The sequence below is a fragment of the Panthera uncia genome, chromosome D2 (assembly GCF_023721935.1).
Source record: "Panthera uncia isolate 11264 chromosome D2, Puncia_PCG_1.0, whole genome shotgun sequence".
Classification (NCBI taxonomy): Eukaryota; Metazoa; Chordata; class Mammalia; order Carnivora; family Felidae; genus Panthera; species Panthera uncia.
In genome coordinates this window covers 55,204,862-55,228,206 of record NC_064818.1, presented here as the reverse complement: position 1 = coordinate 55,228,206, position 23,345 = coordinate 55,204,862, and the positions used below count along the sequence as shown (strand labels likewise).

At 37.2% G+C, this 23,345-nt stretch overlaps 1 protein-coding gene across 15 annotated transcripts in view; it reads right to left on the bottom strand.

The window, feature by feature from the left end:
* Positions 1-23,345, bottom strand: part of R3HCC1L (R3H domain and coiled-coil containing 1 like) — a 95,157-nt gene that overhangs the window by 49,500 nt on the left and 22,312 nt on the right. For 9 of the 15 annotated variants that reach the window (XM_049645537.1, XM_049645536.1, XM_049645539.1 and 6 more), the window contains one exon: positions 20,207-20,315. The exons of 4 other annotated variants lie outside the window; for them this stretch is intronic. The gene's annotated coding sequence lies outside the window, so the exon portion shown is untranslated. Of the gene's footprint in view, positions 1-507; positions 588-20,206; positions 20,316-20,907; positions 21,525-23,345 lie in introns of those variants that run through there. 2 more of the 15 variants (XM_049645540.1, XM_049645543.1) reach the window with 2 other exon arrangements.

The following is a 23,345-nucleotide window of genomic DNA, read 5'->3' as shown; positions in this document are numbered from 1 at the left end:
TTTTTCTAGACCTAAAAGTTTTTAAAAAGCGTTGTGAATGAGACTTATCTGCTATGAGCACAGATTCCTGTTAGACTTGCTAAGCCAGTTTTCTTCAAATTTTTTCCTGTACTCCAGTTCAAGACCTTTCACATCATGACACAGTACAGATTCACATACATAGATGAGACTGACAAAAAGTCCCATATTAATATCTTTACTATTTGCACTGATCTTATTTTTTTTAATCTATTTTATTTTACCTTAATGAAAAAAATTTAGATTCTTATAACTTAAAATCAATTTATTCACTAAGTTGTTTTACTGACTGAATTTGTAGAATACTATTCTAAACAGCATAATCATGTCAGAAATTTTCACAGCAGGCACAGAAAACATTCTCTATGTCAAATGATGGGGATTTTTTGTTGTAGAGCAAGCTAAAACGGAAAGTAAAACATGAGTAAAACATCAGAAGGTTATACCACCTTACAGGTGTTTAGCAAAATAATAAAATTAGGACTATACCTAATCTTTCCACACCTTTAAGGTCCTCTATTTCCATGGTTGAGCACATTTCCACAAATGAAAAACCAAGAAATGTCCTTCTGCAAAAGAGATTCACTTTAAAATATGCTTGACCTAAACACAACACAGAGGCACTTGTGTGTGATATAATAACATAAAAAATTATACTTGGACAGCAGAGAAATGGTTTCATATTTAAAAACTATAAAATCTGCTAATGAACCACAACTGCTGCTGCTGTAGTTTTCTTAACGCATCCTTCCGTAAATGCACTTGCACTAGTTAATACAATGACATATTTTATACTTGAAAACACAAAATAATTCCTACATCCACTTGAAGGTTTATTCTCACTTCTGGTTTGAATACCGGGCTTACAAAATATAGGTTACATTTCAAATTAACAGAATAAAGACAGTAATTTGTGACATTAGTACCTATAGTTGAAGCGATTACTCTACACCTTCTTTTAACACACCTGGACTGAAAAAGTAAGTTTCCAACCAAGTAGACACTCATTCAGGGCACCTTACATAGACCTTACTCAAAGGTATACAGGAAACAGATTCATTAATGGAAAGCATTATCTAAACTGCTAAACTGGCCGTGTATATATAAAGTAACACAGAAAGGCCTTATTCATTGTGAAAGGCTGTTCTCAGCCCACACACAACACTATATTGTGACCTCCAGATAACTGTTTTTTAGTACAGTACACCTGTTTTTATTGTTTCTGTCTCTTCTCCACCTGTCACTTCTTGCCACTCTAAGCATTTTTCTTTCTTTCAATATAATGAGTGCTGTAAATTCCATTGTTCAAAGTATATACAAAATAAGAATAAAAGTTGTAAGTAAGGATCGGAGATGCCTCTTATTTGAGCAAAGTGTACGAACTTTAATATGTGAACTTTATGATGCCTATTTTGGCCCCTGATCAGATATTATTTGCTTATTTGACGATATGCATAATAGTAACATCCTCACTCAACCCTCCCAAAAACCTTACAAAGCAGTATTATTACAAATCCAAATTTACAGATGAGAAAACCTAGCCAAGGGGATGTTAATTAATATATCGAAGGCCAAAGAACTAGAATGTGGCTGATTCTAATGTAGATTATCTGACTCCAGTGTGTGTGCTCCTAACTCTCTTGGCAATATGCTTTGCTGCCTTATGACAATATAAAAAACCCAGTGTGTTTAGTACCCTCCACTTTAATATCTTTGACAAGTCCCTGGGGAAAAAAAAAAATCATTAGGGATAACTGCATCGATTAGCTGATGTCTAGGAGATCAGAAGCCTTAACTACCTCCTTTCACTATTTCAAAAGCTGCTCCAAAAAACAAAATTGAGTCATGGAAGTGAAAAGTCAGAGGAGCACCAGTGGGTCGACAAAGCTGACCAGGAAGTTGTCAGGGGTCTAGCCTTGTCTGAAATTACACTGTGCCTATTCTACAGGGAGTCCAAATCCAAGACTCTCCATTACCCTTTGAAGATCTACTTGCCAAGGATGACTGTTCTTTTTAAGATGCAGCCCTAAATGATCTCTCTGAATGCCTGCTGCACGTTGCAAATTTCAATAAACATTCCCTGAGTAAATGTGGGGTAGGTATTTTCTGCTCCCTGCTGCCATACCAAACTATTATTAGCGCACCTGACTCTCAATGATACTTTGAGCTCCTTGAAAGCAAGAAAAGCCTTATCAATGTTAGATCCTCAGTGCCCAGCACCATTCCTGGCAATGGATGGCATTCAATAAATGATAGGTAAATAAATGCATAGAACAATAAATGTTCCTAACACAAAGTAGTACTAATCTGGATGTTTCTCCTTAATTTGAGACTCTGAATACATGAAAGTATGTGTACTCTCAATGAAAGTTAAGAATTCTTTATCATTGTGCTATTTTTAAATTCAATTCATTAGCTAATTTCCTACTAAACAGACCTTTCACCTTTCTTAACTTGTATATGACACATGCACATTTCTATTTACAGAAAGAGATCTTATATGCAAACTAACAGTGAGAGCAAAATTAAACCAGAGCCAGGTTAAAGGCCTATCCTCCAAACCCAGTTCATTCCTGCATACCACAATGTACTACTACCACCATCAAAGAAATGATGCCCTCTATTTTGTAAGTATTACTCATTTTTACAGTTAACATACGGATTATTCCAATTATGAGAAACACTAAAAAGCACTAAGACTATGAATGTTTCTGAGATTACAAAAACCTTCTAATATGTTGGGTTTAAAGAACTATACATGGCAACATAATTTAAATTTGTGCTGCACAAAAGAAGTCAATGAATGAAGTACTATGCTAAGTGTTGATATACATTATCTCATTTAACAATCATAAACAAGTTCTTGAGGTATGTACAACTATTACCATTTCACAAATAAAGCCACTAAGACTTAAGGTTGCACATCTAGCTAGTAAGTATTGGAGCTAGAATTGAAACCTTGCTTTGACTGATATTCAAGCACTGAAATAACTGCTCAAAACTCTGCACCCCATATCATATCCTCATCAAAACAGCTCTGAATTTTCTGAATCCCACTGCCTATTAACATTGTGATAACACACCATATTATTTTTAACTTCATCATTCTGAGAAGTAAAATAAGGAAAATTGTTTACCTTCATGAGCTCTACACATACCTTCCTATCCTAACCAGTGAAATCTTGAATCATACAGGGGCTGTTTATCACTAACTTTCCCTTTTCTAAAACTTAAGACTTTGCTGCTCCAATACCATGAAAACACTGTTGGCATCCACCGTGTTCTGTATAAAATTTGCCACAACTGTTGGTAGTAAAGGTCACTACCTTGGTGACACTGGAGTCTTAGAAGACTTGACCTCTCTAATGCTAGTTCTAAAGGTTTTTGTAGTATTTACCACACTAAATGTTGAGTAAAAACATCTGGGAAAAACAAGGAAATTACGTGATTAAATATAGTAAATTTCTCTCTGCATGGAACAGCTCTTTCAGAAGATCGATTATACACTATTTTTGTTCCAAAAGAGCAAGGAAGCCAGTTTGCAGATTTTATTTGTTTATGTGCCAACAGGCTAAACATTAACAGTGAAGAAATCAAACTGTCTTCTGGTTTTCTCAATTCTCAAAAACAATCGGGGGGAAAAGAACTAACTTTATTCACCATAGCTTACACATTGTTTCCTTTTCTCCTTTTCTTCTTTTCTGACTGACTTCCACCCACAACCTCAATGAATTTTGAATCATGGGCCATGAATGGTGGTATTTATTAAAGTAAACCAAGTATCTTTTCTTCCTTTCTCTCTTAGGGAAAAAGAAAATCTGAAGGTCCTGCAGAAACATACCAAGACTTTTACTGGATATACCTCAAAAGTCTTCTCTATCTATATTCAATCATTTGACAAGTTCCACTGATCTTTACACCTGAGTATCTCTTTAATCTGTCTGGTTTTCCCCATCCCTGAAGATACTCTAGGTTAAACTCACTCACACAAATGCCTAGACTATTATAAAAACCCATTTAACCAGTCTCTCTGTGTTGCTTCCTTTCCATTCATTCTTCACCTTGCATCAAGAATGACCCTTACAATTAGCTGCTCAGGCATCCCCCTCCCTAAAACCTTTCAATGACTTCCCATCATTTTTTTTTAATAAAAAAAAAAAAAACTTTAATGTTTATTTTTGAGAGAGACACAGAACGTGAGCAGGGAAGGGGTCCAGAGAGCGATGGAGACACAGAATCCGAAGCAGGTTCCAGGCTCTGAGCTGTGAGCACAGAGCCCGATGCAGGACTTGAACCCACAAGCTGTGAGATGATGATCTGAGCTGAAGTCAGATGCTTAACCAACTGAGCCACTCAGATGTCCCCCCCCCATCATTCTTATGATAAAATCAATTTTTAAACATGGCTTATAAGACTTTTAATATCTGAGAGGGAGAGAGCGCGCACATATGCGTATGAACATGGGAGAGGGGCAGAGAGAGAATCCCAAGCAGGCTCCACACTGTAGCACAGAGCACTAAGTGGGGCTTGATCCCAAGAACCAAGAGATCGTGAGCTGCACTGAAACAAGAGTTGGACGCTTAACAGGCTAAGCCACCCAAATGCCCCTTTACAAGACACTTTAACCTGGCTCCCAATGAGTTTCTCTTAACTTTTGTCACTTCTGTCCTTATATGCCATACAGCCACAGCAAACTTCTTTCGAGATTCTTGAACTCTCCACACTATTCGCTTGGGGGGTGGGGGCAGGGTTCATCTTAGTCTCTACACAATCTCTTCCCTCTACCTAGTCTACTTCCCTGCAGCCTAACCAACTTTGCCTAATTTCTACGTAATCTTTAGGCCTCTATTCATTGTTTCCTTGAGAGCTTTACTTAATCATTTTAGATTAGACCTTTGCCATACACCACTCCTGTTACAGCTCTTATATTTGATTACAATTACTTCTTTAGTTGTCTGGTCTTTACCACTGCACTGTATGTTCATTATAGAAGGAATTACGTCTCCTTGTCCATCACTATATCCCCCCACACTTAGTACAGTGCCTGGACATATAGCACAGAATCAAAAACAATTTTTTTGTTTGGGTAAAATGAATGAATGAAAGAAGAAACAAAAATAACAATTTGGGGGGTAGAAATTGAAAAGGACAGATTTAAATGGTATTCTGATCAACAAAAGAATCCCATGTCAAAATCACATCCTTAAATAAACAGAACTTCTGGACACTGATTATGATGTAGAAAGATGGAGAATGTCATTTCCATCTTAACACAAACAAACAAAGGTGGAAATTGTGCACAATCACAAATTTTCTTGAGCTCATCAGAGAAGCAAGATCAGAGAAGCAAGTTGGGACAAGCAACTAACCCAAAATCTAAGGAGAGAAGACAGGGTCCTCAAGAAGAGATGGAACATGAATGCTTCCTTAGCTGTAGTAAACAATGGACACCATAAAAGCCAGTATGAAGAACTCAGTTAAAATGTTTTAAAAATTGCTAAAGGCCAAATGTGGACTGCGAGAAGACAGAACCCTTAGCAAACACAGAAACGAGGTGAACTTTCACCCCCTCACAGAATCTTTCCCACAGACTTCAGAGGCTCAAAAGAAAGACTAAGGACTAAGCAAGAGACAGAGAAGTCTAAATCCAGCCTTGTGGTGCAGACTTGGGAGAAAGAAATAAGAGTTCATGGGGGAAAAGTACCTAGATCCTTCTTGCCTATCTCCCCTACATGAAAGAAATTAAGTAAGGCTGGGGAAAGGAAGCAAATCCTGTTGCCCTGAGGCAGCAGGTGAAGGCCCACTGCAGGTAGGTAAAATAAACAAAACAAGAAGTGAACAAAACAAAAACACCTCTACCCCTCAAATCGAGGCAAGGTTACTGAAAAAGCCCCACTCCTGAGATCAGGGGAAAGTATCTACTCAAAACTGAGACTGAACCAAACCACCAAAAATGCCGTAACGTTTTTGTTATAACAAGACATAACAACAGGCTAATAAAACTCCTCTTCCCATAACAACAGACTAATAAAACCGTCAGCAAGCTAGGAACAAAAAAGTGAATTTCCTCACCTTGATAAAGGATATCCACAAAAAAACCAAAAATGAATAGCTGATTAAAACATCTACCTTGCATCACACTTGATGGTGAAAAATCAACTGCTTTCCTCTTAAAATCAAAAAATAGGTAAAGGGGGCACCTGGGTGGTTCAGTCGGCTAAGCGTCTGACTTCGGCTCAGGTCATGATCTCGCGGTTCGTGAGTTCGAGCCCCGCGTCGGGCTCTGTGCTGACAGCTCAGAGCCTGGAGCCTGTTTCAGATTCTGTGTCTCCCTCTCTCTCTCTCACCCTCCCCCATTCATGCTCTGTCTCTCTCTGTCTCAAAAGTAAATAAACGTTAAAAAAAAAAAATTTTTTAAAAATAGGTAAGGATGATCATTCTCACCACTTCTACTCAACAGCGAAATTGAAGGTTCTAGCCAATGCAATAAGGCAAGGAAAAAAAAGAAGAAGAAGAAGTCTTTCCAGACTGGAAAGAAAGAAAACTGTCTTTGCAGACATAACCTTCTACAATTAAAATCCTACAGAATTTACAACAATGTTACTAGAACTAATAAGTGAGTTTAGCAAAGTAACAGGATACAAGTAGTAATTCTATATGCTATCAATGAACAAATAAAAATTAAAAATGTAAAGAGTACCATTTACAACAGCACTCAAAAACATGAAATACTTAAGTATAAATCTAACAAAATATATGTAGAATCTATGCTGAAAACTGTAAGACATTGATAAAAGAAAGCAAAGAATATCTAAATAAAGTTCATGAATAGGAAAACTCAATATTAAGATGTCAATTCTCTCCAAACTATCTTTACATTTCAATCAGAATCTCAGAAAGAATTTTATAGAAATTAACAAGCTCATTCTAAAACAAATACAGAGAAGCAAAGACACTAGAATAGCCCAAATAATTTTGAAAAAGAATAAAGTTAAGGCAACTTACACCACCTTATGTCAAACTTACGATAAAGTACAGTAATTAAACCAGTGTGGTATTGGAGAAAGGGTAAATATACAGACCAACAGAATGGGGGGGAGGGGGGAATCCAGAAACAGACCCACACGTATATGATCAATTGATTTTCAACAAAGGTACAAAGGAAATTCAATGGTAAAAGGAGAGTCTGTCCAATAAATGGTGCTAAAACGATTAAAATTTTCCTACTGATAACAAGAAGATAATTTCTATCCATACCTCACACCACATACAAAACTAACTCAAAATGAATCACAGACCTAAATATAAAACCTAAAATTGTAACACTACTAGAAGAAAACATAGGAGATAATCTTTTTGACTTTGGGTTAAGCAAAGATTTATTAGATACAACACCAAAAATACGATCCATAAATAAGAAAAAAATGTTTAAATCAATAAACTGGACTTCAGCAAATGTAACTTCTGTTCTTCAAAGACACTGTGAAGAGAATGAAAAGACAAATCACTGACTGGGAGAAAATATTTGCAAAATGACTATCTGATAAAGACCTTTATCCAGAATACACAACAGACACACAAAACTCAATATCCTATAACAATTTGAACAATACTTCACCAAAGAAGATATAAAAACAGCAAATAGGCACACCACAAAATGCTCAACATCATTTATTACTAGGGAAATACAATTCCGTTTATAAGACATTCTGAAAAAGGCAAAACTTGAGGGACAGAAAATACACCAATAGGTGCCAAAAGCTCGAGTTCAGATGAGGGGTTGATTACAAAAGGGCATGATGGAATTCTTCCATCATATATTTAGAATGATGGAACTCTTCTGTATCTTAATTGTGTGGGAGTTACAGGACTACATGCTTTTGTCAAAATTCATACAATATACTCTAAGAAAAGTAAATTTTCTTATGGCATGTAAAATTATATCTTAATTTTATTAAAGAAAAAAAAATCACATCCTCTAGAAATTCATACCAAAATATAGATGACAGCACTGGCTCTTTAATTTCTATTCTTGGCTTTAAGAAGTCAGTGAGTAATTAGCACAACCTTAATGAAGTTATATTAGTAAGACTAAAGATCAATTTGTTTCTTAAAACTTGAGGCTACAGTCTTTCCTAATTTAATTCTACAGTCATTACTTAAAACTACCACTGACTTACTCAACTTAGCATGAGTAAAGACTGTAAAACTTAGTCTCCTTTGTCAACTCTATTATCGACTCTCTATGTATAACCAAACCAGACAATCTATGCATTGCACTCAGGGAGATATACTGAACTATATATATTTTTAAATTTTTTTTAATGTTTATGTATTTTTTGAAGGAGAGACAGAACGTGAGCGGGGGAGGGGCAGAGAGAGAGGGAAACACAGAACATGAATCAGGCTCCAGGATCTGAGCTGTCAGCAGAGAGCTTGATGTGGGGCTCAAACTCATGGAAGCTGTGAGATCATGACCTGAGCCGAAGTCAGATGCTTAACTGACTGAGACACCCAGGTGCCCCACTGAACTATATTTTTCATCTGGATAGTTTTGTTCCGAACAACTTTAGAAAAGAGGACACAGAGAATATTCTAAGATACTCTGATAATTCCAAACAATGTTATGCACATCAATATATAATACTTTTTTTACTAAAACACACCTTTTTTTTTTTTCTTTTTTTTCAAAATCCCTTGCTCAAAACCTTAGTGACTCACTAGAGTTTACAAGATATAAATTCATCTTAACTGGCATTCAAGGTTCTACACAATATGGTGTCACTCTACCGTTCTAATCATATTTCTATTACCTCAGACACACATCCTCCATTCTACACTGGATAGCCTCATGATCTGTTCACACCAATTTCTCAAATGCTCTCTTTGAACTGCCTCAGTTTAAAAGTACCTCCTAGTCACTATTCCTTCAAAAGGCTTATCTCAAGTCCAGTGTTTCCGTTTAACTATTTGAAGACACATTGACTTCACCTATCTGTGAATTCATGTGCATTCATACCTATGGTATTCATGACATTATATACTACCTTATATTCTTCTTTACATGTTTCACTTATGACTGTCACCTCTGTAACAGAGGTTCCTGAGGGCAAATGCTATTTTTCACCTGCTTCTTCTATCTCCAGGAACACAAGTACTCAATAAATATTCCAAGAAAAAAATTAATGTGGAAGTTAAAGTAATTTTAAATCATTTTAAATTTAAATTAATTAATTGTAAATTAATTTAAAATACTTAACTTCCCAGAAAAGCTTATTTTAAAGCTTGAGAAACTGAAGCCCAGGGCACTAGACTTTGCTCCCCAAGCTCTGTGCTGCATCACACTCACCTCTGTAGTTCCAGGGTTGAATGAAGTGCCCAACACATGGAAAATACTCAATATTCAAGTATTTTACTAAATTTCATTTTCTAAGGCCAAAGTAAGAACTGAAACCCTGGAGTTCTATCCCAATTCTCCAAAGATTATATTAGTGCCTTGAAATGTTCTCTAATTTCTCATGTGTTCACAGATTCTCCCTAAATAGACTATGAAAATCACGAAAATCAAAACTGTACTTTCTCCTCCCTTTAAAGCTCACAGAGCAACTACCACAGTGTTGAGCACATGCAGAGTAGGTGGGCAATATTTCTATTAGATTTCTTTAAACATATATGAGCTGCAACATAAAGGCAGCTCATATATACTTTTCTGCCCCATGTAAAAACATATTAGTTACTCTTCCTACTGGGAAGATTTATTTTTCATCATCTTTGGCAAAAATTCTAGAATGCTATCTGCCAGGTCCATTGCCCCAATAAATATGCATCCACAAGCAATTATGGAGATAGATAGCTTATGGGGAGGGGGCACTCTTTGGTCAGGTCCCAGTGCTGGCCTGTGGTTAGGGGGAAGGGAAAGTGGGGGGAGGGGTGTGGCCCCATGATTAATCACTGCCCACTCTGCTTAGAGGTATTTATCACAGCCCGTTGTCAGGTAAATCACTGGAAAAACACCTCTTCAGTAATTAATGTGAAGTGACGGATGGACAGCCCCTGGGCCCATTAATCAGGAACATCAGCAGCCTACTGAGATTATGAATGTCAGGATGCATAAACTGCCGGTGGATCAATAGGCCCAGGAATTCATCCAAGGCTCTCATTTCCGAGGCATCTCCGGTACATTAGACTCCCCTGACCCCTCCCCCAATCTGAAATGAAAAGCAAGGCTTCAGAACAAAGAGCAGGAACTGAGGTCTGAAGTGACCACTGCAAGAAAACAGGCAAGGAAGCTGGCCATGGTAGGAAAGGTACCAGGACAGGCAACATGAGCACACAGCTATACCCACAGTCCCTGCCTTACAATGGTTTGATGGACTTAACAATTTTTCAACTTTACAACAGTGCAAACACATATGCACCGAGTAGAAACCATACTTTGCATTTTGATCTTTTCTGGGCTAGCACAATGTGGTACAATACTTTCTAGTGATGCCGGGCAGGAGTAGTGAGCCACAGCTCCCAACCAACCACGCCATCACACGGATAAACAACTGGTATACTTGCAACCACCCTGCACCCAAACAACCACTCTGTTTTCCCTTTCGGTACAGTATTCAATAAATTACATGAGATATTCAACACCTTATTATGTTCAACACTTCATTATAAAATAGGCTTTGTGTTAAACGATTTGCCCAACTACAGGCTAATACAAATAGGGACATTTAAATCAGGCCATACTAAGCTATGATGTCCAGTAAGTAACGTATATTAAACATATTTTCAACTTTCGATATTTTCAACTCAGGATGGGTTGATTGGGACATAACCCCATCATAAGTCAAGGAAGATCTGTACCGACCAAGAGGCTCTTAGAAGGCTCAGTGCCCTGGAAAAGCAGGGGAATCAAGAAGACAACAGTTAATATTCAATTACTCAGAACCTGACTATCCATTTTATGGGCAATCCAGCTTCTTGCTTCTAGTCTTTTACCCATTTTCCTGTCCATATTTTCTTTTCTTTTCTTCATATCAACACCACTAATGCAGAGAGAAGTAAGAGTAAGAAAATTCAATTTCTGCTACCTAATAACCTAGGTACAAATTTCAGCTTAATAGGAAAAAGAATTTGTATGAAATAAAATCATTGAATTATCCTTCAATTTAATTTAGACTTCTCCCTCATTACCATGACAAACTGGGAATTGCCAGAAGCACCCAGTGTTTTCGAAAGGTGGTCGTCCTGATTCATTAGCAGTTACAGAGCATTCCACCAATATAAGATACAGGTTAAAGGTTACACTGTGGTGGGATTCCAGCAAAATGAAATCAGGTCTTAACTCTGTTTCCTCTCCAAGTCAAACAAAAAACTCTCCATCAAAAGGACTGTTCAACTTATAAAACAGTATGGAGATGAAAATTACTATCTGCTGGTCATCCCAAGTTTATCAAATTTTGTATGTGAAGTATGGCTGGGCTCTGGCCTCATACTGAACACATTCTAGGCTTTGCACTGACGGGAATGAGACTGCACTTGCTGCCACATCCCGCCAAACCCCAGTGCTGTGCTTTGTGGTCAGACTCAGGCCAGGGCTGCAATTGTTGGTCAGAAAGTGTCTCAGAGTTACGGCTGCCTGTTCCGCTAAATCTCATTTCATCCTACTGATGGATGGATGGACAGATGGCTGCTTGGTGAAAGCAGCATTATCAGGCAGCTTCTATGGAGCCTCCGAATGATGGATAGCCCTCTTTCTACTTTCTCCAAACCACCATCGATCCAAGCCATATTTCAGCGGTCAGAAGCCCAGTAATATTAAGACACACAATCAGGTTAAGTTACTTGCAGTGTAAACCTCTAGAACAGAAATTCTAACACCTCTGCTTTGCTGTCATGAACTAGGCTAAAAATGTTACAGTTTCATTCTTTCTAGCTGCTAACCCAATGAATTCCAACAGCTCAAAGCCCAAAGGGAACAGCTGGGCTCCATTCCTAAGAGCACTCTGAAAGCTAGTTTGCCTGCCAAATTTTTTACTAGCCAGTTCTGTGTAATGAATTCCGCAGTATTAGTGAGCAGATCTGTGAATATGTGTATCCAGCTGAATGTAAAGCCATCAGAACCATACAAACCATGTAGAGTTTGTCAGTGACATAATCACTAGCCTCAAATGTGTGGAGCTGTGGATATACCAAGCAGACCCTGTCTACCAACACCAAGGATGGTGCTTAAACCCTGGACAAGTTAAAATTTTGGCTTTTGCTCATAATCCTAAAATTCTCTTTCTATCCGGTCTGCCTTGCTGGCTTCACTCTCTTGTGTAAGTACTAATCTTTGCCTGTTTTCAAGCACACTCCTGTATCCATTTGCTCTGTCGCCTTCTAGACACTCATCTGAACTAGTCTATTTGGGCCCCATGCCCCCTTTGTTCCTTCCACATTATCCAGTGCTCTCAGACAGCAACTCAGACTCATATAACTGGACATATAAGTATCAAAGTTATTTCCACTTGTGTGACTGGAAGAAATGGACTCTGACTCCAGCTTTTTGATATAGTTTCCCTCTGTGATATAGATGTCCTCTTTTTTCAAGCTCACTTATCCCCAAATGACTTCTCCTATGAATGCTTCGTTATCAACTATACCCCAAATCAGGTTGGCCTGGCGCCTAGTATGGCCCCTTTCGATTGACTTGTTGCACCCTGAGTCTGCACTCTAGAGAATTTGTTTTTATTTGTTTGTGGGGTTATAAAAATGTCTCAGTAGAGTGTTGTTCTTCTTGCTCTTATGGTAGCTAACTTTAATACTTTAATATTTATGCCTTAACAGCACCTATACTTCTGTTCCTTGCCAAAAAAAAAAAAAAAATTATAGACTATTTTTACAAGATACTACTTAATTATAATGCTCTATCAAAAATATCACTGCCCTTCACATAAACATTAAAGAATCTTTACAGAATCTCAGAATTACATTACCAAAAAGGATTGCGTAAGTCAGAATTCAAGATCTTAATTTTCCAAATAAGGAAACTAAGGATCCGAGGTTGTGATGGCCATGGCTAAATAGATATTAAGTGACAAAGAACGGCTGGAATCTAGGTTTTAATTAAAAGTGCTGTGCTCATTCTATTTTTCAGACATTTCATTTTCATTTTTATGATTTCAGAGAGAGTGGGGATAAATAGGGTTGAGTGTCATTTGTGTGTGTGCCAGGTGTATTTTGGGGGAAGGTGACCACAAATTAAAATTTGGTCACCCACACTCTTGCGCCTCCCATGAAAACTGCCCACAGGTCATCCGAGAGCCACTCGCTATCTTGGAGAACAAAATTAAATGAATCCCTGACAACTATAAACCTCTACTCTTCTCCCTTCTTTATGTACTTGTCCCAGTCCTATCTAGAAGGTTGAAAATAACAAAAGCAGAAAGATATTCAATCCAACTAGAATCAGAAAAGCAAGAAGCTCCATAACTTATTTAAACTAAATGGATAGAAGAGTAATGTGACCTCGTTTGCAAGGATGCTACATTCTTGTCAAATACATAGCACAAGTTGACTGACTGGACTTTACCGTCTGTCTGATGGCCAAAATGTGTCACTGCTCTATTTCCTGATTGCCAAGCCACCTCCATACATAGCCAAAAGCTTAGAGCTGAAAAAGACGTTTGAAAATCATGTGGTATCACCTCATTTTAAAGATGAGAAAACTGGTGTGCCTGAGTGGCTCAGTCGGTTAAGCATCCAACTCTTCATCTGCTCAGTTCATGATCCCACGGTTCATGTGACCCAGCCCAGTGTCAGGCTCTGTGCCAACAGTTCAGAGCTTGCTTGGGATTCTCTCTCTCCCTGTCTCTCTCTGTCACTCCCCTATTTGCTCTCTGTCTCTCTCAAAATATATAAACATGAAAATAAATTTTTTGAAGGAAAAGGAAGAAAGGAAGAAGAATGAAGGAAGAAGGAAGGAAGGAAGGAAGGAAGGGAGGAAGGAAGGAAGACAAAGAGATAAGGAATTGGTTGAGGAATTTATCTGAGACTTACAGTTATTTGAGTAGGAACTGAGACAAGAACCCAGGTCTCCTATCAACTAAAACTAGTAGTTTTATCACCATCATAGTTGCCTTACCCAGTTTTTCAGTCAGTATAAGTTCTGGATATACCAGCTGGACAAACTTTAATCAGGAAGTTAATTGTGCTGCAAAAATAATCACATAATGCAGACCAAAACCAAATACATTATCCATACCAATGCTCATTTCTATTAGTATAAGATGATGAGAAAGACTTTCCATCCCATTCCCACAAAAATGTGCCTCATACACTGGGCAAGATCTCTATTACAACTATTCTTAACACCAGACACACATTTCTCTTACTAATTTTGAAAAAGGCACTTCCTCAGAAAAGATGGCTTGTTTTAAGTGAATAATAAGAAATGACAATACTTTGAACTCTTATTTTATTCCTATAAACTCCCTAAGTTCATAGGTTGTTTTATTTGCATTAACCAAATACATTTTAAAATAACTTTTTACATTCATTTGCAAAGCTATCTTAAGTCAACATAATAACGATCCTTTCCTTTCATGAAAAAAGTCTTTTTACAGAGCTTCTATTTGGTTAAGATCTATTAAGCCATGTCTAAGAGAACAATGACATATTCTTCACAATCTGCTGCTATGAACCGTATCTAATTATGTTTTCTGTTGCATGAAAGTTTAGGCCCTACAAGCAAAACCAAAGAAGTGGTAGAGTAGTACCAAAAGTAGTAGCAGAGGAAGAAAAACCCAGCTACCACTTAATGAGTGTTTGCCATGTGACAAGGACTATGCTAAATGTTTCATTTATATATATGTGTGTGTGTATGAAAGATCTCACTTGATTCCAACTATAATACTATGAAGTAGTTATTATTATCCCAATTTTACAGATGAGAAATCTGAAGCTTAAGTAACTTAAGATCACACAGTTTTGAGTGTCAGTTAAGACTTCAAAGTCCCTGCATTTAACTGCTACAATTCACTGCTTGACATTCAGCAGGATGGTGTCTCACAATAATGTATTAATTTCATAAATATTCACAATTTGCTTAGAATGTATAAATACAAAGCAACCAGAGTTCAAAGACCGCTGAAGTAAAACAGTAAAACCAACAAGGGTAAGAATGAAAGAACTTTAATGCTTTCATGGCATGCCTATTTCCAATAACCTTCCAGACTTAAAAGTGCTGACAATAATAATTCACTATAGTCTCTGAAACTTCCTCATTCACCTTGCCTCACCCTCAAAACCATATGGTGAAGAACCTCACCAGGTGTCAGGAGAGAAACTCCCTCTCTTCTATTCCCCATAAGAATAATCGCTATACTTCTTCCTACCAACTCCCCCAACCATTTGAAAAAACATTATCCTTCTCTACATACTTCCCTTTCTCCAGAGACACATGTGAACATGGGAATAGCAACCAGTGAAACTGGTAACACAATTCTTAGACTGGAGAAAGCTTCAAAGCAGAATGTAGAGTGCACTTCAAATTTGAGTTTCCAAACAGAAGAAACTGGTACACCAAATCCCTATAGAAGATGGTATTTTCAGATGTCATCTTTAACAGAATATAATAGTTACAGTATTTTAGTATTAGTCTTTAGTATAAATCTGGAGATTTACAGCCTCTGCATCTCTGCATGCAATTGGACAAGAATATGGTTTGCATAAATGAAGAAACATTCCATGAGAAATCTGAGTATTAAGACAATGAAAGATATAGGATGCATGATTCCAGCAGGATCCTGGGGGTGCCAAAATACATAAACAAATTATGGCATGAAAAGGTTTTTCTCACAACTAAACACAATTCATGTCCTCAAGTTATTTTACACTCCAGTGACTACAGTCACCATGCATCGGCACCAACTGATTTCACGCTTTATAGGATGGGAAACAGTCCGTAGCTTAGCCTCTTTCACACTCCACTAACATGGTATCCCGGTAGTTCACCTACTTAACTATTCCCAGTTTAATGTTAGTGCACCTATTACTGACCAACTCAAAAGGCAGTAATATAGACCAAAGTTGTAATATAACTGAACACAACAGCAATATAACATGTAATAGAAAGGTGGAGAGAAAGCTCTGCTTCTTATTCCACATATATACCTGGTGGCAGGGGGGAGAGAGAAGGAAAAACTCCCTCCTAAAACGTATGTCCCTTACCAGACATCTGGAGGTTGGTCTGTTATTTCTAGACTTATTAGAAATTAGTTCCTCTACTGATCTATCTGGATTTCATCCCTAATATCCTTCAGTTGACAACAGAGTTGAAATTGACAACGCTTTGAGGGCTGTACCTCAAACATGACATGCATTAAACTTGATCTTTCTTTCCCTTTAGGATTCACAGACTAAAGCTAATAAACCACACAGTAAATTTTCAAAGTAGAAGCAACCAGACTTAATCTGTGCTGAGTGTTATATATGTTATCTCATTTTTTTAATTATTTATTTATTTTAAGAGAGCAAGAGAGGAGAGCAGGGGAAGGGCAGAGAGAGAGGGAAAGACAAAGAATCCCAAGCAGGCTCCACACTGTCAATGCAAAGCCCGATGTGGGGCTCGATCTGAGCCGAAATCAAGAGTCAGACGCTTAACCAACTGAGCCACCCAGGTGCCTCTATATTATCTCATTTGATCCCAACTACAAACTAAGAGGTAGCTAGGTATCTTAATTTTGCAGATGAGAAATCTGAAACTTAAATTGCTTAAAATCGCACAGCTTCCAAGCGTTGGTTAGGATTCCAAAGTCCCTGAACTAGTGTACTAGACTAGAATATAGGCCTCCTAAAAAATGGGGTAAAACAGCAGAGAAAAGCTTAAAAAGACAAGAAAAGTGCAATAGCAATAGAACAATTGTAAAGGAGGTGGAATCCCTATGTTAGAGATATAGTTACAAATCTGTGTCTCTCTCCCCCTCCTTGAAGCTATGCTAGCAAGCGTGAAGGCCAAATGTGGCTGGTGAGAAACTGAGAAACTAAAGCAAGTTACACTTCAAAGTAGGCAAAGAAAACATTAGATAATTAACAAATAAGAGCTTCTCTTATATGCAGATTGAAAGCTTACTAATTAGAGATTCAAGAATAAATACTGTAATTAACTTAGAATATAATCTCTTCAGGGCAATGTTCCTTTAAAAATCAGGAAGCCTGTAGAGAGCACTACAGAAGGCTTTTCCAAGAAGTACGATGTACTGAACAAACATGACTCAGGTACTAAAACTGCAATTCTAATCTATTTTTCTTATGATACAAAAAGAAAGATAAATGTTAAAGACTGGTAAAAGCTAACAATAGGTAATGGCATTTTCTTGGAGTCAAATATTTTTTAAGTGCAGATACTGTACTGATACAGATACTATGTTGGGACAGTACAGATTATAAAGACTACAATAATATAACATGGTTTGAACCACATGAATAATGTAGCCTCCCCTTTAAGTTGTCCCCATCTAATTGGGAAGATAAAATATTTTTTTCAAATTATCATTTTAGGGGCACCTGGGAGACTCAGTCAGTTAAGCATCTGACTCTTTGTTTCAGCTCGGGCCATGCATGATCTCACAGTGGTGAGACTGAGCCCCCATCAGACTCTGTGCTGGACATGGAGCCTGCCTAAGATTCTCTCTCTCCCTCTTCCTTTTCCCCTTCCCTGCTCACACACGAGCACACACTCTCAAGAAAAAAAAAATGTTTTAGAATAATATATGATAGCTAAGTAAAGAGAAAAGCAGTAAATGATAAAAACCCAGAGAGATATCAGTAAGGGCCTAGAATGGTTGAAGATGTAATAAAATAGGTGGAACTGGAGTTAGGCCTTTATAAGCTGGTATAGAGAAAGAGAATTGAAGGGAGACATTGCAAGAAGACTGAACAATATGAAGACGCAGTAAGTCAGAAAGTGATATTTTGGAGACACTTTACAGAAACTAGCCTAGCTAGAGCCAAAGGCTAAACCATAGTGAACCATAACTCGCCCCACATTAAAGTCTATTCCACAACCCAGAAATATTCAGAAACCCATGTACTGATGTCTGATGAAGACTGCCATGGCTGGCCAAGTGGTTCTAAACAACACTAGTTGATGGTATGTGTATGTAAGGTCTAATATATAAATAAATAACAGGATATATATTCGTCTGAGATAAAGGCCCAGTCATTTGGGGATCTCGATATGGTAACTGGCCTTCCTACCATTACAATAATTCCTGGAAAAGATAAGCCCCATCCCTATCACCCTGACTTTTATAGTCTCATTTCCTGGTAGGAAGTGATATTTCTAGTCTCTTCAAAATTTTTAAATCTATCCAATCCACACTCTCATCAACAGAACATGCAGCCTTACAGTTTTTTTTTTTAATTTTTTTTAACGTTTATTTATTATTGAGAGACAGAGAGACACAGAGCGTGAGCAGGGGAGGGGTAGAGAGAGAGGGAGACACACAATCCGAAGCAGGTTCCAGGCTCTGAGCTGCCAGCACAGAGCCCGACGCTGGGCTCGAACTCACAGGCTGTGAGATCATGACCTGAGCCAAAGTCAGTCACCCAACTGAGCCACCCAGACACCCCATAGCCTTACAGTTTTGATGACAGAATGAAACACTGACACCTTGAAAAGAAAAGTGAAATACACAATTTTCTACTCCACCAAACCCCTCCGCCTCACACACAACCTCTGGCTGTTCACTTCACAATCGTTTCAGTAGCACCAACAAGAATAGCTTCCATTCCAACTGCCCACAGAACCAGAGTTGCCCTGCTCTTCTCTCATTTCTTCCCCTCCCACCTCCTCTGTAACTTACACACAACCACTTCACTCTGCTGGCCGTCTTCCCCAACTGCTGCCCAACGATTCACAGGCCCTCACAGATTGTCAGCACTGCGTTCAGGGACTTGAGAAGTACTCTTGTGGGACAGCGCAGTGTGTTAGTACAACATTTTCCCGGACACAATGTCACTCTTTATAGCCAGTTGCAAATTAGTTTCTTCTTAAAAAAAATAATACTCCTAATAAGACAGGTACAAGGAGATTTTAAATAACCAAGATTAAAACTCATTTTGGTCTGCTCTAAGATTGGGGCCATTTCAGACTCATGCACAATGAAATCTCATGCCTCTGCTCATAACAGCCATATACCCCCTGTAGGAATATCAGAAGTACGCTTTCTGATGCTAACAAAAGCAAAGACACCACCAAAAAAGATATCAAAGGAGAATCTTCTTTCCCCTTTTTTCTGTAGCTATAGTCCTCATCCTTAGATTCCATTTGAGAATACTTTAAGCTCTGAACGTCAATATTTACTTATTATTTTTGTGTAAAACCATTTAAAAGAAAATTCTTCAAGTCACCAGTATCATTTCATTAGTTTCCAATTTTTTGCCACATGCTTCAGCAGCACCCAAGTACAATTATCTTCTAACATTTGCTATGACTGACCCTCTTATTGCCACTAAAGCCTTCACCCTACATATCAGCCACCCAATTAACACTGGCAAAACATTAGAAACAGAAGCTGGAACAGACTGAAAAGACCGTAAGAGGATGTGACTAAGAAAGTCTTACAGAACAGTGGTTATATCAACTTACTAAGTCTTCTTGGAAAAAAATTTAATTGAAAAAGAACACCTATAGAGTAATATGCAATAATTAAAATCAGTTTCACTAGCTATCTCATTATTTTTCATTTCTAATTTCTTTCATAGCATTATTCACTCTGCTTCTTTATGCTTTACTGAAGATATAATCTTCCTGAGTCAGTTCTTCACACCTCTATAATAACATAGCTTCTTCACTGCTCCATATATGAACGAGAGGGAAGTTCTAGAGCTTGAAAGGATGTCAATTCTCTGTTCCTACAGTGGAAGAGACTAAACAAAGCAAAACCAGTATCCCAGCTTTGAGAACTAATTCTAATATTTAACCAGCCCCTGTTCTCTCTACAGCAAACACCAAAATTAAGAACAACAGTGAATAGAAGAAAATCTTTAAGAGACCCTCAGTCCTTCAGGAAATTGCCACCCTCAAACTTGTTTTAAATGAGTTACAATTAAAATGACACTAAAAGAAACAAAATATAAGCAAATAAATATTTAGAGTAAATAAACAATAGTTCTATAAAATACGCACAAGTATAGTCAACTGACTTACCAAATAAATGACATTTATTTTTTGAATAATAAAACTCTAGAACATGCAGACAGATTTTATCTGAAGGCAAATGGTACAAAAGTTTCCTTCTGATAAACAGCAGTCTCACCTGGAAAATAATAAAAGTTATTTTTATAAAAATATATAATTACTTCTTTGACACTAGTCTATGCACTTAACTTTCATTATCTCATTTCGTGAATGCTAAGAGTTTAACACATTTACCTACCATAGAATGTGCAATGAAAATAAACACAAACAGATGAAAATACTTTTTAGTAGTTCATCAACCAAACAGAATGAGAAAATGTCATCTTTTCTCATTCTCAGTCCTGTGAGAACTAGTCTGAGGGGGCAGAAATGCATATCAATTGCCTTTAAAAAAAAAAAGAGAGAAAGTGGGGCACCTGGGTGGCTTAGTCGGTTAAGTGTCCAACTGCAGCTCAGGTCATGACCTCACGGTCCATGAGCTCAAGCCCCACATCGGGCTCTGTGCTGACAGCTCAGAGCCTGGAGCCTGCTTCAGATTCTGTGTCTCCCTCTCTCTCTGCCCCTCTCCTGCTCAGGCTATGTCTCTCTCTCAAAAATGAATAAATGTTAAAAAAAAAATTTTTTTTTTAAGAAAAAAACCAGAATAATACAAATGATGAAAACCACAAAAAGATGCTCAACTTCTAGTCATAACTACAGTTCTAACTTACAGGATGGCATATGGTGGATGCTCAATAAGAATATGCCAGATGGTTGGATGGATGGATAAAAAATAAACCTCATCAGCTAGCAAAGAAAAAATAAATCATATCAGTTACCAAAGAAATGCAAAATAAATATATAAATACACAGTACTTTTGTTTGCCCATCAAACTGACAGACTTAAAGAAAGAGCAATAAGGTCCTATTTTGGTAAATGTAGACAGAATTCACACATTGTTGATGGAGGTATACCTTTTAATAACGTATAAAGCATTTTAACAATATTTCAGAATCTTTTACATATCAAAGGGGCTTAGGACCAGGCAATTCTTCAAATACTTTATCATAAGGTAATAACTGACCTCTACCATAATACTTCTCCCAAAACTATTTATAATAGTGAAAAATTAGGGCGCCTGGGTGGCTCAGTCGGTTAAGCGTCCAACTTCAGCTCAGGTCACGATCTCGTGGTCTGCGAGTTCGAGCCCCGCGTTGGGCTCTGGGCTGATGGCTCAGAGCCTGGAGCTTGCTTCCGATTCTGTGTCTCCCTCTCTCTCTGCCCCTCCCCCGTTCATGCTGTGTCTCTCTCTGTCTCAAAAATAAATAAACGTTAAAAAAAAAAATTTTTTTTTAAATAATAGTGAAAAATTATAAACAACTTTAACGTCCACCTATATGGGTAAGGTTAAATTATGGTATATCTAAGCTATACAAAAATAGTCATTAGAAAGAATAATGTAGCTCTATAAAAACTGATATAAAGATCTACAAATATATTGAGTTTTTTAAAAATGGAAAAATTTAACAAGTGTACAAAACCAATATAAAAACTTTGAAACATTCCTGAGTAGATGTGAACAAATGGAAAGCTTGTTTCCTTGTTCTCAGATAAAAAAAAACTCAACATAACTCAACATCATAAAGACATCAGTTCTCCCTCAAGTAATTTATGAATTTAACGTAATCCCAATAAAAACCCCATTTTGAACAAACTTTCTTCTAGAGATAGACAGCTGACACTGAAGTTCAACAGAAAAATAAAGATGTAACATGACACATTAAAAATGTTAAAAGCTATCCCTTGATATACTACAAAGCCTCTATAATTAAAACAGCGTGATAATGGTACAGGAATAGACAGATCAGTGCAAAAGAGTAGAAAGTCCAGAAATAAACTCAATGGAAACTTAATGTATGCTAAACATGACATCTCAAAACACTGGGGCAAAACTGTACTTTTTAAAGAAAAAATTTGGAAGATTTTTAAATTTGTATAATATTCACTAAAAAAAAAAAAAACTCTAAACGAAGCAGGGATCCAAATGTAACAACTAAAACGTGTAAATTCTTCTCTACCTTGGGGAAAGAGAAAGGTATTCCAATTACAACCCAAAATTCAGATGCAACAAAAGACTGAAAAATTAAACTAGATAAAAGCCTAGAAACAGACACACACATGCACACGCGCACACACACACACACACACACATAACCAAAAAACAACTGACAAACTGGGAGAAGATACCTGTAACATATAGGACTTAAAATAGCTAGTATCCCTAAAAAAAAAGAACTCAGAAAAATTGAGGGAGAAAAAAAATCTAATAGAGAAATAAATAAAAAGATACAAAACAATTAACAAACACAAAAAAAGATATTTAAATGACCTTTATACATATGAACAGATGTTCAACCTCACTACTAACAAAAGAAATAAACATTAAAACTATATGGAGATACCACTTCTTACCTTTAAGGTTAGCAAAAATTAAGAAGTATAACAACACTCTGATGGTTATGGGAAAACAAACACTCTCACATACTGCTGGTAAGAATTCAAATTTATACAACCTCCACAGAAGGGGATACAGCAATATTTAAGAAATTTACACGTGCTTCTAAACTTTTGACCCAAACATACCATTTTAGGAATTCACCCAAAGATATATTTCCAACATACAAAAATATATATGACCAGGTTAGCCACTGCAGCACTGTTTGTAAATGCAAAATATTGGAAACATCATAAAAGAATGGTTAACATCCTCACAACACAGTAGTGATACACAACTGTCAGAGGGAGGAAAAGACAGACGGAGAGAGGGTGAGTCTATAAATTGATATGGAATGGGTTCCAAAATATGTTGTGTTAAATGAAAAAACCAAGCACAAAAGTTTTCTATAGTATATATCTTCTGTGTAAAAAAGAAGAAATCAGAAAATATACATGTATCTCATCATTCCCGAAGGGAAAACACACAGTAAGGATAATTCAGAAAATGATGAAACTGGTTATCTACAGAGTGGGGTAGAAAACGGTGGAAAGGGGGAAAAAAAAAGGGGGGGAACACTGCTCTGAGTATACATTTTTTTTGTACAATTCTTACTTTTGGAACCATGTTAACGTTTCACATATTCCAAAATAAGGAAGATCAATTAGGATGGG